Source organism: Parus major, chromosome Z (genome assembly GCF_001522545.3).
Source record: "Parus major isolate Abel chromosome Z, Parus_major1.1, whole genome shotgun sequence".
Taxonomy (NCBI): Eukaryota; Metazoa; Chordata; class Aves; order Passeriformes; family Paridae; genus Parus; species Parus major.
The window spans coordinates 16907794-16924543 of NC_031799.1; the positions used below are offsets into that span (position 1 = coordinate 16907794).

Here is a 16750-nt window from a genome sequence, read left to right on the forward strand (position 1 = left end):
GAAATAAAAATAGACATTTCATGCTTGAAAATGGAATCAGAACTGGGTGGAAAAAATTGCCTCCAATTTGTGGAAGATAACAATGTAAAAAAAACCAAAACAACTTTACTATCTATACCTATATCTATACTGAAAAAAGAGTTTAAAAGTACCCCCTAAAAGAGTTTAAAAGTGGGAAGATACTGGTTTACAGTGCATATAGTTTCTAAGATGCAGGCCATAGGACCCTGTCTCACAATAGTCTTAACTTGAAGACATCTGATCTGAGACCTGAGGGCTTAAAAAACCCTGAAAAGTGCCAAGGGAAGCCAGAACACCTGGGTCCTTGGTCACCCTTTGATCTAGGTAAGGAAAAAGCAGGGAAAAAAATCTACAAGAAACCCACCACGTAGCTAGAACTTTTACATTTTTATACAAGTTGTCAATTTCAAATTAAAAAAAAAAAAACAACCTTGTCAAATGTTTTCCAGCAGTCTTGATTTGAGTAGAGTTGAGTTAGGTGTATCCTAGCAATAAAATGCTCATTATTCAGAGATTGTAAACCAACATAATGCTTCATACACCCAGGTATTCTGTTCCCTGGACAAAACCAGTCTCATTCAATGAGTTTTTCTCTGTGTGTGTATATGGCCATAGATGTATAACATATGTACACACTCCATAAGTTGCTATGATATTGATAAATACAAGACTTCATTATTTTTGAAGCCCACATGGGCATTGTTTTTTTTCAAAGGAGAAGCATACCTTGCCAATAACTTGGCAGCTGTAGCTGATCTTTAGCAGGAACAATCAATGTATTTCTCAGAAGTGCCCATTATAGTTGTTCACTATACATGTTCACTGAAATGGACATAAAGTTTCTTTTTTTGCAATACTTTCTTTATATATTTTGATAATTCATTCAAATAATGAGTTTTCAAAACATTTTCTTAGTAGGTTTTTGAACTCCCAGACAGTGAATGTTGTTTATAAGGTGTGTGTCCTCACTGAACTCAGTGGTTAAAGCCCAGCTCCCCTGCAGCCAAAAGCAAAGCTCCTGATTGATTGTGGCAATACGAGTTTTCACCCAGCCGGTTTCACTGAGAAGCGCATTTCTTCATTCACTCCTAGCTTCTTTTTAGTTTTTCTTCTCCAGAAATCTAATTATTTGGCATTATTTTTTCCTCAGTCAGCTGTTCTCTGTTCTGCTGGAGGACAGCTAAGTCCAAAAGATCAAAAGATTCCCAGACTCTTAATCTACCCTTACTTAGAGGGGTTTGTTTTGTTATGTTGTTTGCTTGCTTTTCCACTGAAAGCTGTTTCCCTGCTCTACTTACCCTGCGTGAGAAAGTCTGAGTAGAAGTAGTCCTGAAAAGACTGTCTCTGCAATATCTGGGATCAGAGGCATCCTTTCACCAGGCAAATGGAAAGATATTGTTCAGTGAGAACTGGTTTTGGGATTCACACTCAAACCCATCAGGATGTTGTTTTCTTCCCCCTGGGTGCAGTGCAAACAGGCACAGGGGAACAAACAGTCTCTACTGCAGAAATCTTATGTATCCACTCTACCAGCTTAGGCATTAGGCAGTGATGTTAGTTTATCATGTGTCTTAGACACAATGTTTTCAAGAAGATTTTAACGGTTAAGATGAGTAAATTTCAGTTCTCTTCAGATGCATGAATCTGTGTAATTAACTATATTGCAGCCAATATGTTAATGATGCTGCAATCACAAGTAAAGCAGTTAAACTGTAAAGTGTTTAATAACCCCAATGTGTGAGGATGTGTGCTTAAGATTAAAGTTAGAATTCATCCTCCTGTTCCTAAATAAATTCAGAATAAATTTAAGAGCCTCCTAGGATTCCATAGTGCTTCAAGAGGCCCATCTTCTGTTTTTAATCCACGTGTTAAAATCAATGAGGGTCCAATGATTTTGGGGACTGCCATGGTTCCTTGGACTTTGCTGTCTCTTTAGAGGTAGTTGTCCTTCAATGTGATTTTATAAAATGCTCTGGGTAACACAGTGCAGTTTGTGGTTTCAGCTTCTTGTCTCAGCTCTGCTTGCTCAGCCTCCAGTGGTCTCACATTTGTTTTGAATGTAATATTAAACATCTTCTAATCAGTACTTATTTTGGACCCTTGATTTCCTTTTGGCCAGCACTAAAATGTCACTTGAAAATATGAAGGTTTGCATAAATCAACTGTCTTAGGCAGCATAGTTTCTAAAATATAAAGTGTCTGTTTTCGTAAAACACATAAATGTCTTACTTGCTGTGTTTTGAGTTGCATGTCAATGCTCTGATGAGTCATAGGGACCTGACACATTGATGTCCTCCACATCATGACTATACTTTTGGGGTTCTGTATGAAAGTTTTCAAGTCCTTCTCAGAGTTTTGGTTCTGCATAATTTTTTCTTTGTTTAGGGTGCATTTTCCATTTCTGACTGACAAGATAAAGATTTCATAATATTTCAAATTCCTTATTATAAACATCACTGTTTTGCCTTTGTTCATTTTCCTAACAGGACTATTTGAGCTGGAACTTCTGTTTGTAGCTCTTTGCTTTTCTGAACTTTATAGGCTTTGACTATGAGGGCTAAAACCCCATGCAGTTTATGATGCTTAATCTAGTCTGACTTGCCCTTTAAGGATATATTGTTTTTTCCCTAGCAGAAACATTTAGTTTACAATGTGACAGCCTCTGATATTGTCTAGGCAGTTATAAAATCCTGGCTTCCCTTCATATTTTAAAAGGGAAGTAGGTCTAGGTTTGAATAAACTCAATGAGTGAGTGAAACAAACATTATCTTGTGAGCACGACTGGTGTGTCGGTCTGCCTTCACTCCTGATTGTGCAACAAGAGGGAAGCCCAGTGGCTGGAAACACTCCTTGTTATTCAACTGCACAGACTGAAGTCCAGGACTAAGAACTGGCTGGCTCTTGCAGTAGGTTATCTGAGACATGATGGTTAAGGATGCAATCACATTAATGAGTAATGTCTATACAAGTTTAACTTCTTTCCTCCTTACAAGGGTCCAAGGACAGATAGATTTCACATAAATGCAGTGTCAAACACCAGCTCTTTGTAATGTTTTTCCAGTCTGTTGCTTAGTTGGAAGTTTAGTTTCCAATTCCTCTTTGATTCTTTCCTGTTACAGATTTGTCACTGCTGCTGGCAGCTGACTTCCCTGACGGGAGGCAGGAAGCTGCTAATGGGGAAACACCTTTCTCTCTGTTGGTTCATTTTTCATCCAGAGGATGATGTAGTTTCCTAGGATAGGAAACTCTCAAAGGAAGTGAGCATGTTAGCAGGAAATGGAGAAAGAGGGAGTCCTAAATGGTCTGACAGCAGCACTGCAGCTGCTCCAGCCCTTGCACAAAAAATAGCCAGCATTAGACTTATTTATATAAATCTGCTTTTTAAATATATTTTGATTTATAGGTAACTGCCTAGCTGAGTTAATTTTAGATCATTTGTCAGGATGTGAAGTACATTTTATTATTTTTAGTCCAGGGTAAACTGGCAAATTAATAAGATTCTGGGCTTCTCACTCTGACATACAGAGCTCCAGCTTCAGAGAGGGCTGAGGAGAGAAACAGATGCTGTTTGTCACAATTTTCTCTAGCCATTATCTTCCTCTCTGACCTTTGCTAGTGGAGCAGCAAGAGAGTGCACAAGGTGTGTGGTAGTGGCCTGTTTGTGATGATCAACAGCAGCCACAGCCTGCAGAAGGACTCGTCATTGTTTCCCTTAGTGATGGCCAGAAGGTGGTCAGGGTGCTGAGTCAGTACAGGCACAGATACCCAAGAGCACTTAGAATGGTGTCTCTATGTCATCTCATCTTGTGTGTCCTAATCCTGCTCTGAAAAACACAGCTCTCTGCACTGCTCCATGCTGACAGCGGCTGTTTCTGGGCAGTACTGGAGCAATACTCCCCTCTGCTTTGGCCCTGGTTCTGTCTGATAACACAGGCTGCTGCCTCCCTGGCATTTATCCATCATGTTGTGTCTGGAAACTGGGTCAGAGAAGACTAGCTTTTTGACATACACTTTATAATCATCACTCTTCATTGTGAGCTGCAAGGTCACACAATTCAGTGGCCTGAGGAGAGACATGGATGCACTGAACTACTGCCAGAGCAGCTGAAAAAGAGCTCCTATTCATTGCAGATTACATGTTTTGACCTAACTCTGACAGAAAAGCATACCTGTCAGCTCCATGGCAGGCTGATTAGGTTAATTAAGTCCTTGTATATGAGTACAATAATTAGAACTGTCAGTTGTTTAAATAATGATAGAAGAAAGGCAAGATTCAAGGAGAAGCACTGGAGTTTGGAAGTACTAGCAATCTAGGAGGGAATCCATAACAGGCAGTGATTTAACACTTCCCTTCAGGCAACTTCATTTATGAATAATGTTGAGGGAAGGAGAAAATTGTGTTCAGTAGGAGTTTATTTTATTTTGCACTGAAAGTAATGAGAATTGAGATAATCAATAGTTTAGGTATTCAATAAGTTTATAAATCAGATTTATAGGCTGCAAGCTTGACTGTTGCCTTGGGGTACCCTTGGGAAACTTCACTCTTTTCACAGGGACGGTGTGAAGAACAAGAAGAATAGTGTATATTTTCTTATCCTCCAGCAAAGGTATGAGGAGCCATCTTGTACTCTTGTACTTTTGGATTTGTCAGTACATGCCATGCACCAAGGTGGTAAGTTATAGTAGTAGCATGGTTAGTAGCACAACATGGGAAGAAATGGAAGCTGAAGGAAATAAACTCAGGAGGTCCATATGTAAGGCTAGAAAATATGACTCTTGTCATTTCAGAGAAGCCTCTTAGGATGTTTGATTTTTGTGCCTTGTATATAAATACATTTGCAGGAGACCAGAGAAAAGAGAACAAAATAACAGGATGTCTGTAAAACACACTTTTCAGGACCAGAATAGGATTTTCCTGTTCAAAACCAAGAGAAAGCTGTGGAGGAAGAGAGGATTCCCATGGTAAACCCTTCCAGTATGATGGATGGCAGTGTGATATTCACTGAATCACATGGCAACCTAGTGAGAGACAGGAGGAGATCACCTGACATTGTAGGCAGGAAAGGGTACGGTGGAATTAGAAAACTTCTAAGTTTTGGCATGGTAGATATTAGAGGAGATATCAAGATATTAAAGGAGTCTTTCTAAGGGTGTGTTGAAACACTGAAAGGTATTAAGAAGATGATAGGTAAATATTTATTTGCACGAGAGGAGGTAAATATCTTGCCACCTCTTACAGCTCTATCCACTGGTGCCTGTGCAGGGTATTGTGCTTTAACTATGTTTATGCCAGCAAAGCATCTCCTAGAAAGATCAGGAGAAAGAGGAAAATAAGGGTGGAACAGAAGGGAGGGAAAAGGATTAGGAGCTGCAAGACAATATTGAGAACTCAATTGATTAAGAGGTGGTTTGGAAATATGAGCATGCCAGTTTATGCAAGAAAACGTGCAGAGTAGCCTGATAAAAAGTCCAGTGTCTCAAAAATGCAATACAGATAACCTAAAAAAGGCTGTTGTAATGATAGAGAGCAGAAATTAAAAATAGAGAGGAAAGTAGAGGGGACTGATCACTTTCTGTAGAAGGGAGTATGAGTAACAGCAGATCTGAGGATAAACAGAATGACCACAGACATAGAGACTCCATGGAGTTGTCATTGAAAGCCTTAGTCATGAAAGCACTAAGGTACTGTACTGAGGTACTCGTACTAAGGTACAAGAAAGTCTTTTTGATAACTACACAGCATTGAAATTAGATTTAAAGAATTTAATTATGTGGGCTTTTTTAAAGACCACATCTGTTCCAAATTTTTCTTTATGCATGCATACATCACAAAAGAAAATCATGTAAGCCAGACAATAATTAGAAAAAACCCTCCAGAAAACATGATCAACCTGTCTTTGTGGAGCTGAACACTTTCTCATCCTAGTTGCTTAGTCAGAGAAATATATTGCTAAAAAGTCTGTATGGATTGATTTGGACATGGTTTGTGGAAGGAGGGGTAATACCCAAATGTGAGGTTCTCAGCCATTTCCTGCATTGCTTAAGAAAATGTATTCACTGTAAAGCTGAGAACATTTCATAAACATGGCAGTGATAACAGCCTCATTTTTAACTGACACTGCATAAATCTTCTGTGCAGTTGGCACCAGATGCTGGAAGAAGTTCGTGAGTTATATCCATCTCAAGAAGAAGTGCCAGAGCCAATCCTTTTCCCACCAGCAGGAATAGTTGATGTGTATCAGCAGCTTTTACAGTTTAATAAATCTGGTGATTAAAAGCAGGGATTCCTCAGGGTAAGGATTGCTGGTGCTGTTTTTTGTTAAGCAGAGGCATCTCTGGCCAGCACAGTAAGTAATGCTGCCTGCCCACTGCCAGCAGTAAAATGCCAGTTGTTGAGGAAACATCATTGCAGCTTTTTTTTTTTTTCTTACAGGAAAAAGGTAAAAATTATTTAAACATCACAATATAATGCTCTGGTCTCTGACTATGGTGAATATAAAGTGCTTTAGCTGAGTATCTAAAGATGACGATGGCATTTTGTTATCCAAGCCCTTCCTTTGCCATGCACCCTCATCCTTGGGCACCACACCACACAGACACCTATCCCCTGTACTCTAGTGATAAATGCAGAAACAATGGTGAAGCCTCTGCTATACAACTAAAGTAACTCAGAAATGAACAGAGACTAAATCTCCAAGTCACAGTAATGCCCTGAAATTTGGTTAGAAAGAGAACACTGCTATTTACCTTCCTTTCAATGCTATTTGTCTTAAGGGAGCCAGAAATGTCCATACTACTGAATTACAAATAGGAGGCATTACAATTTTATTTTTAAATATTTTTTCTTCCTAGAGATCTCCATGTGTAGAATACTGTCACATTTCAGATGCTAAAATTGGACTAGTGGCTTCCTCACACAAAATTTTATAAACTGAAAATACTTTTTAAAGAAAGCTTCTTACAGGTTTCAATGTAAAATAAATTACCACAGGATCATGGATCTTCACTCCTCAACAAGCAGACTGGATGTGCATGGCCTCATCCTACTGCAAGTGTGTGGGGAACTGAGATGTCTGTGTTTCAAGATGGAACAGAGAGAAGATGCCCTGAATTTACTGAGGGGAAAGGGCTTCATCAGAGTCACTGAACATGATGCTCTAACTCAGTTTAAGGGCTCAGATTTTACAGATCACTCAGCAAGGGGGAAAAAGAAGTAAATATTTCTGCTGCAACTGTAGGAAATTTTGTCTGAACTGAGTTATATATACCTCTTTTAATTTTACAACATCTGAAAACTTGTAAGACCACTTCTTTTTGGCCCTATATTGGGTTCTTACATTCTTGTTTTGTGACATTTGCATGAAAAGGGAGTGGCTATCTTCATCAGGGTGGCCTGGAGAGGTGACATGAGCAGAGCTGGTGGAGTGGGTGAAGGCTGAAGCTTGTTGACGTGGGTACTCAAGGGGGGTACTCCAGTCCCATGCTGCACACCACAAATGGACAAATGCCATACCTGTTGCACCCTGTGAGCTTTGTATGTGGGCTTTGTGGGTTCTGCATGCTTCTGTGTAGGCTTCTGCACAGGACTGTTGCTTTAACAGACCTCTGCAGTTAGAGCATCCACACAGTCCAAAAGTATTCAGGTGTAGAATTCACCCAGAGAGGCTTTGTCTTGCAAATGAGTTTCAGGGAGAAGCTTATGGTATTCTGAGGATATTGCAGACCCGAGCAGGAGACAGGATAGGGTCATTTGATGCCTTCCTACTCTGGATTTGCAATTTATAAGCAGGTAATTGCTGAAGCAAACAACACATAATGAGAAGTATTTGTAAGAGAAGTGTATTTATAAGAGCTAAGATTATATTGTATTTTTTTGAGAAAGACAATGCAGGGCAAAGCTTATGCTGAGGAGGCGAAGGCTAATAGAATTGCTTTAGGGGCTTTTGAGCATATGTATTTCATAGTCTGATTAGGATTTCTACATTTATCTAGTGTAGCACATACAGGATGCCAATGGCAGGAATAAAAGTGTGGGGTTAACTGGAGGTGGACTTGTGAAAAACAAATAACAAGAACCAGAGGAAGTAAGCAGTAAAACCTCAGATAATAATGACAGGCTTTAGCTTCAAGATGGATATCAAGACCAAGGACTTTAACCCTTCCTAAATTAGAGATTGTGTATATGTGTGGCTGTATTTCAGGCATGATTCTATTTATAAATAACAAAAAGGTCTTCATGCAACCTGCCAATTTATGCAGATGGACAAAGACAGCTTTGGAAGCCTAATAAAGGCCTTTTTGTTTTACAATTCTACATCTGTTTTAGATAATGTAGGAATGCTGTTTAATAAGATCTTTCATATATGCTTCCCATTTAGTATCTCTCCGTAATCAGTTCAGATGTTTGTATTAGCAAAATTAAACTATACAAATGGTACAATGACAAGAGTCAGATCTGAGCAAGGACATAAACCAGTAAACCAGATGTCATCTGTAGAAATTCCCTGGTCAACAAAGTAATAAAATTTTCTTTTCTTCCCCTTTGATAAAGGCTACATTTTATTAAGGAAGCCCCTTCTGACAGCTGTATTAACACAGTTAGATGATGTTTCTGAGAAACTAATCAGAGAAATGTCTTTAAATAGATTAGGTCTTCTCTTTGATTTAAAAACAGTGTAATTTTTAATAAGACCATTTAAAAATAGATTCAGCCTCTGACTTGCCATTGTGAATAACTCACAACTAATTTTTTTACCAAAATCTGACAACTCAGCCAGAGTTTTGACAAGACCGCAAGATCAACTGTGTCCTTTCATGTGTGGTGTCACAGTTGTTCTTAACAGCATTCAAGTTTTCATCTGATTTTATCATTTGGAAAAACACAGAAGAGCAAAATTTAGAACAAATCTCAACTGGTATAAGCCTATGTAACCTCTTTCATAACAATTCACTCAAGAGTATGTGCCCATTTAAAATTTTACTGCATCCTAAATCCAGTAAAGTTTTTACCTTCAGGACAATTTAAAGGACTGCACTTTAAGGAGTATTACCAAATATACTTAATTTTGTCTATATTATCTGCACTAAGTCCCTGCCTTCCTTGACCAGTTCTTGAGTAGAAAATTAGGTAGTGGCAGAGATTGCTTATGAACATCAGAAGAAAGGGTGGAAGAGAATGTCTGTCTTGCTGTTCCAGAAATTGCTGAAGTTTGGTGCCAAAATAATTTCCCCATTGTGCTAATTCCTTCATAGTAGCATTGCACGCTCAACAGCAGCTCTGCTCTACGTGGCTTCATAGAGGCCTTTTGTTAGCACTGATTGCTGGACAAAGTTGCTCAGGTCCACTGAGATCCACCACCCAGCCATCTGCCAGACTGCCCAGCAGCCCGAGCTTTCGGCGGGGGAGGAACAATGGTGTGTGGCTCCTCTGAGGGGATCCTGCAGACCAGCACAGCTGTTGGCCAGTGGAGCATATTCCCGGTGGCTGGCAGAGCATATTCCCGGTGGCTGGCAGAGCATATTCCCTGCGCAACGCGTGGTCGCCAGCAGCTGCTGTAGCAGCACCAGCTCCTCCCAGATGGCTGGGCCGTGGGGTGGCCGTGGGTGGGGGTGAAGGGAGCCCTGCCCCAGTGCCAGGATTTGAGAGGAAACGCTGCCATTCACACAGCTCAGCTTGGCCCCAGCCTTGCCAACACACTTGGCACATGGTGACAGTGTAGCCTCTGTGTCAGTGGCTCTTTCAGCCAGTGTGCACTTGGAAAATCAGTGTGCTTCAGAGAGAGTCACTTCAGCTGGGGGAACTCAGATGTGCTGTCAGAGGAAATTCCCTGATTCCCACAGCCATTTGCAGGCATCATGGTCCAGGTACTGAGTTGGCAATGCCTTAGATCACCTCAGAACACCTGAGTTGTCCCCATGTGGGACACAAGGAGAAGAAACAAAGCAAGGACCACATGTGTTTCTGTGTGTCCATGTATGTATATGGAAGCTAAATTGCATGGAAAAGCCCTGAAGTCTTTAGAATCAGGGATTTAAAACATAAAAACCCAAGAAGTTGAAAATTAACGTGGACAGTGGGGAAGAGTTGAGACCATTGCAATGATGGCCATTGCAATGAGAGCCAGGAGGGAGCTTGCTGTATCTCACAGCCTTTTGCAGACTATGCCAACACAGCTCTGATGATTCCACTTCTCCATTCTCCATCCTAGGCATCCAGGTCCTTTAGCCTACAGGAAGTGGGCAAGCACAGCCTGGGGACGTGCAGCCAGAATGCCCTTGGTGCAATGTCTGCTGAAGATGACCTCCCAGTGTCCATGGCCATGGTTGTACCTGGCAGCACGGTGTGCACTGGATCCTGCCAGCAGCTGAGGAATGCGCTGACTGATGGAGCCTGGGAGACCTGGAGCCTCCCAGGTTAGAGGGGCAATCTCCTCCATGGTGGAAGTCAGCAGAAATCAGCAGTGCTCTGACAGGAGCATAGCATTTTTGTTCTCCTCTGCAGTGAAGGACCTTGTGCAATGAGGGTAATCATTAAAGATCTCTTATTGCATCCTTAATGCATTCATAATTCATGATATTTTGAGAAGTATACTGCTTTTATATGTGTGGCACAACATTAAAAAAGCCCACTTTGAAGTATTTTCCTACATGTTTTACTGATCACAAAATAGAGGCATTTCAGAAGTGTTGTTCCACAAACCATTTTAGGCTCTATTTTAAACTAGCTACCTTACCTGCTATTGTTTTGTTAGATTCTCTGAGAAAGCAACAAGTGAGAATGTTTTTTAATGAAAATCCGTGACTACCTTTTTGATTAAACCTCAAATGCCTAATGTCCTCTGCTGCTGCACTTTAAGATATATTTAATAAAACTCTTCAAAAACCAAGCCCCAGATCTTATCTGCAGATCGACTGCCCAATGCACGAAGAGCTCTTGCATCACAGTTTGTTTTCCTCACTGCAGTCTCTGGTCCCCAGTCTGAGAGTGGAGCTGCTAATATGAAGTAAAAGGTCCTGACTTTGCTCTATTTCTTGATGTCTGCCATCACTTGCTGTTGTTCCAGCTGGATGTCACAGTAAGCAGCTACACTTTCTTCTCCTTCTTCCTAAAAGTGGACATAAGTGGTGGTGATGAAGACATCTCTGAGGAGGACAAAGGGAGCACAGGGAAGCTTCCAGCCTCTCTGCATAACAGGAGGTGAACAATTGCTGCCCGGTTGAACAGGCTAAGTCTGTGGGACTTGAAACTTGTCCCTCTGCTGCAACAAATGGCTATATATAGCCTGGGGTGGAAATCAAACTTGAGGATGAGTGTTTGGATAGGAATAGGGAAGCAGAAGTTGTCATCTCAGGAAACAAAATCTTGATCATCTCTGATCTTAATGTCCTTTTGAGTATCGCTGAAAAGAATAACTATTTATCACCTGGGTGAATACCTCTTCCTACCTGTAAGTCCCTGGCTGTGTTAAGTTGGCAATCACAGTGATAATCAGATGATGCTGTCCTGGCTGTCCCTGGCAGTGGAGCTCCTGCATGTGGTTTCAATCCTACGGGAAAATAATGACTATTGTGATCATCCCCCCCACACACATACACAGGCATATCACAAACAGCATGATGTCAGGTTCAGTTCCTGCAAACTGTTACTGTTGCAGTGGATTCTCATATGGCAGACTGCAATAAATTCATTTTCTTATTAAAAAGTCAAGGGAATAAAACATGCTTTCTGTGATTAACAAAGAAACCAGATGTTCAATAATTATTGAAGTGCAGGCAAATTCAAAGCCAAATAAAGCAAGCATGGCTCGATATAGTCTCTTCAAGATCTGTTTGCTCTCCCTTCAGTCTCCCAGCATGAAAAAATAAAAATCTTGCTGAGTGGTAACACAAAAGTTGATGATTAATTGTGTAACTTTCTCTCTGGGGTATTTAATTTCTGGGAATCATGTCACACACAGCCCTCAATGGGCTACAAGAATTTTCCATATGCAGTAAAATATTATAAAGATTTCTCCCAGCATTGAAACCCTCTTATGATCGAAATAATGTAAAGGGCCCAATTGTGCTTCCTTATGTAGAGTTTAAGCATCTTTTTTAAGGGCATTAATAACTACATTTTCAACATGAAAGGCAGAGACTCACAAAGGACATGGCAAACAGACTCATGACGACATTGAATGGGTTATAATTTTGAGTGAAGACTTATTAATTAAATTTTTGAGACATGCAGGTGTTTGGTGAACAATGTGCTTGTTTGTATATGCAAACACGGTAACTGGGCTTCCACAAGTAGAGGATTTCTTGAACATGTAGTTTTGTATAGGCCTTATAGAACAATTAGTTCTTCTATTCAATAATCAACACAAGGCAAGCATTAATTCCTCAGGATGTAGGTTTGTGTGCCTTTTAGACAATGAAAACATATTCACATTTCTAAGTCTAGGGGCCTTCCCAGAAAGAAAATTCAGCCAGATTACCAGCTTGGGGGTATGCAATAGGCCAGTCCTTTATGATGTTTTAGTATATACTTTCCTTGGCACATTTTTTGAGCATGCACTGCACACTGCAATCCACACAGATTCATATACATTGAATAGCACTACTGTATAGGAAGGTGTTTATTTAAAACTAGAAACACTTTCTTCCTGTGAGCTTGGTTTTCATCAGATTCGATTTTGTTGGCTTTGCCCCTAAAGGACAATTTAGGAATATAGGTAATGTACAGAAGATTTGTAGGATGTGGACTTCACAAAGCAGCAAGTTTCATTATACCAATATCTACAGATGTTGACCATTCACTTCTTAATAAGGAAGACTTCAAATCAAACACTGCTGACACAATGACACACTTGAATTTAGTGACTTGACTGAACAGAAGATAGGGATCATTTCCTTTATTCTTTTGTCCAGGATATTAACTTTGATCTCTCTATATGGGCAATTCTCATTACACTACACTTTTCTTAAATGTTAACTCTCTGCATAAATCATGCATATATTTTTGGCTATTAAGTCTGTTTACCACCAAAGAAAAGGGGCTGTTCAGCTAGATATGGATCCTTTTATCCTAAAGGAGGTCAGGACAAACTGTGCTTTCCTTTGTGTACCACAACTGAAATCTTATCACAAGTTATTTTTCATTAATCTCAAATCCAAAATATATTGCAGCAAACATTAAAGCCAAGCTGATATCTTTGATGAATCTCCATTTTTAAGTAAAGTACAAAGAGATTTTCATTTTACCGCACCATGCCCCTTCTCAACTCTTCCAAGTTTTGAAAGAGGAAGAGAATTGCACGCCTATCACTCAAAAGCTGGGACAAAGCTTGTCCAAACTGTGTATTCCAGTTTTGAGGCACTAAGAAAGGCAGTTTGTGCCTACTCCTTGTGCGCATCTTTATAGAGGTCTAAAAGCAGCAGCAGCAGCAGTAGCGGTGTCAGTGTAACTGTGATTACTCTGCCATGCTGTCTCTCACTCTCAGCCTCAGTGCTTGTTTTTGGCACACAGTATATTTTCAGTGCAGCTAGGGCTTCCCAGACTCTAGAGATGGTCTTTCATCCTAGTCTCAGTGTGGAGCAGGTTCTGCAGGAAAGGCACTGACCATGGATGGCATGACCAGAGATGACAACAAGGCATGGACATGTGTAGAGAACTGATCTAGCCTCTGCATGATGTGGAAAGAACAAAAGCCCATGCTGTTCCTTCCCAGCATGACCCTTCTGTGTTGTTGATCTTTCCTTGTCTCCAACCTTCTTCCTCACATAGCCAGTTTCTGTATCCAGGCCTTAATTCTGTCACCCAGTTCCCAACTGGGACTTGGAGACCTGATGTAACCTAGGGAAGCCATGGTTAAAAACACAAGTAAAAGTGTGCAGAGCTTCAAGGTAGATCATGCATGATAGCAAGCAAAATCTACAGTAAAAAGTGCCAAGATGTGCTAGGAACGACCAAGTACAAGGAAATTGTAGTTTTGAAAGGTCTCTATCTTTGCCAAGGGTTACAGGCTTCACACAAAGCATTTCTTCCTCACCTATTTCAGAAATTCAAGCAATGCCCTTTCAGTTTCCAGAGTTTAAACACTTTGAGAGAACATGTCAGTAAAAGCACAATTACGTTTGGATACACTCAAAACCCTCAGACCGAGGCTTCTAGGAGTAAAAATGTCCAGGGGTGAGGTAAAGTCCATAGCATGGAAAATTTCAGATCAACATTTAAAGTCTGACACAACTCTCTGCAACAGCAAAGGGATACCTCTGCCAAGTCATGCATTTGAAATAATTAATCCATGGAAAAAACAACCTCAGGAGCTGCTGGATGCCCACGGAAGCACCACACGGCCACTTCAGTACCCAACACGCTACTCCCCTGGGAACGTGTGAAGAGATTAGGCGAGCAGCCAGAATGCAGGCAGAACCCGCGGCAGGGCTAACACACCCTTTCCTGTTTCGGCCGCTGTCGGTGGCCAGCAGAGGTCAGGGTGTCCCAGCGCAGCCCCGCCGAGCTCCGAGCGCCGAGCGGCGGCCGGGAGCGGCCGCGCCTCTGGCCCTCCGTGCTCCCCTTCCTGTCCAAGGGTCTCTGCGGGTCTCAGCCGAACCCCTACCAACAGTGGCAGTCTCTGCCACGGGCAGCCTCCAAAATCTTTCCAGAGAAGGGAAGCAGAGAGGTGAGGTAACTTTTCCAATGTCACCCAGTAGGTTAGTAGAGGAATGTCGCATTTTCTGACCTCATCTTTAGGAAACCAGCCTGCTCATCTGTGTGTCCGAGGGATTCACAAAGCTGCAAGGCTAATTCTCCAATAGTGCAACATTTGGCTGATGGTAGATTTTCACCATTTTTATGTTGACAGGCCTCTTCTTCAAGCATAAATCTGTCACAAATCCAATGCCATGGCTGTTTCCCTCTTTCCCACCATCCTCTTGCTGTTCACGAATATTCCCTTATTGCTACCTTCCTTACACTGGACAGTTGTTTGCTACGTGATCTCTCACTACATTTTCCTATGCTGTGCACAAAAGCACAGGGACACCATCATTCTTAAGGCAATTCATTTAAAAGATACAGAACAATATTCTGGGGAAGCTGTTTGCAACATGAGAGGAACACTTCTCCCTGAGTCACCCACATTATAAGGTATTCCTTCCAATACCTGTTAAATTTCAGGTTATTGCTAGCCTCTCTGTGTTCTGATTTGAGACAATTTTTGTGCTTTAAGGTTAGCCAATCTAGTACAGCATTTTCACTATTAGAAAATGCTAATTTTTTAATTCCTAATTTTTGATTGTTGATTCCTAGATAAATAAAAAGTAATATGTAGAACTTTCTTATGTTTTAGAGTTTGACTGCATGTTCATTTAGATGTACTCATAAAACAGATCATAAAGTAGATCAAATTACATAAATTGTACCCTATCATAGCTGGGCTCTCTTGCCACATGTCTACAGGATACATTAATATAAGTTGCAATAAGAGTCTTAAAAGGAAGAAGTGTGGTAATTTTTATGTGTTTTTCATATTTTATATCCCTAATTGAAAAGATACTAAAAGTAAAATTATTTAAATGCAGGCTTTTCACTCTCAGGATGAGATCCAGCCATAAAAGCTTCTAAAGTCTTTTACAGTTTTTGTATATTGGAGAGAAAATAGAGAAGAAACTTGATCCTGTTCTATAATTGACTGCAGTGGGAGAAAATACTTGAACCCAGTGGGATCTGTTATCAAATAAAGTGGCAAATTGAGGATTCAGAGGTCACTCTGGAGAAACTAGAAACTAAAGGCTGCTGGTACAACCAGAAGTGCCTGCCTACTGGAACAGCGTGTCAAGGGGTGTAGGTGGAAAGCAGGCAGTTTTCAAAATGTCTGTCTCTGCTGGGAGTGTGCAGGGGACAGCATCGTGCAGCTCCAGAGCTGATGATCAGTGTGCACCATCTGGACTCTGCAGATCCTTGTGGAGGGTGCTGTGGCACCCAAAATGGGGGCCCAGCATGGGCCTTTGGATGTCACATGAGCACAGGCTGTGTCTCTTTTTCCAGCAGAAGCCTGTGTGGGAATGCCCAAAGGTAAACATAACGAACAGGAAACAAGAAAACATGTGGAATTAATCAGTTCCAGTGAACTGGCATTTTCTCATTAAAATGTGTTCAGTCAGGCCCATGAAGCGGAGAATTGCTGCCCTCCCTAAAGTTATATCCTGGTTCTCACACAGCCAGTTTATTCAGGAAATAAAACTGGATGATGTATCCTTCCAGCTTCCACATGAATTCCTGGTGCTTGTTTACATTTGTGGCAAGTTGGGATGGTTTCTTGACTTCATTAGAAAGCAAGAAGTAGCTCTACAATTTTCAGTGACCCATGCTCAAATATACTTTGCAAAAGCTTACTTGTGAAAATATCAGTAGTATTTTGTGTTGAAAGTAGCAACTTATTCTCTCCAATTATACTGTCCAGCAGCTGTATAATTTCTTCAGCAGCTGTATCATTTAAATAAGCTTTTAGCACACTTTCTGCATTCAGAGTTAAATATCCAGGTCAGAGATTTGCTGGTTTGACCCTTACTTCAGCGAAATGAGAACATATTTGTGCATTATTAATCCACACACATTTTACTATCAAAATCAGTAAAAAGAAAACAAGATAAACTGTGTGTGCAAAATAGCTGGATTAATTGTGGTCAGATAGTGACTTGAGTTAGTGGAAGTGAATGAATAAAACACAGCAGTTTGGAAGGAGAC

At 40.8% G+C, this 16750-nt stretch overlaps 2 long non-coding RNA genes across 2 annotated transcripts in view; both read left to right on the plus strand.

The window, feature by feature from the left end:
• Positions 1–11829, plus strand: part of LOC117243653 — a 56814-nt gene extending 44985 nt beyond the window's left edge. Inside the window, exon 2 of the long non-coding RNA XR_001525464.1 lies at positions 10230–11829. This is a non-coding gene — a long non-coding RNA (uncharacterized LOC117243653). The remainder of the gene's footprint in view (positions 1–10229) is intronic.
• A 2688-nt stretch (positions 11830–14517) lies between these two features.
• Positions 14518–16750, plus strand: part of LOC107216281 — a 35159-nt gene continuing 32926 nt past the window's right edge. Inside the window, exon 1 of the long non-coding RNA XR_004500430.1 lies at positions 14518–14684. This is a non-coding gene — a long non-coding RNA (uncharacterized LOC107216281). The remainder of the gene's footprint in view (positions 14685–16750) is intronic.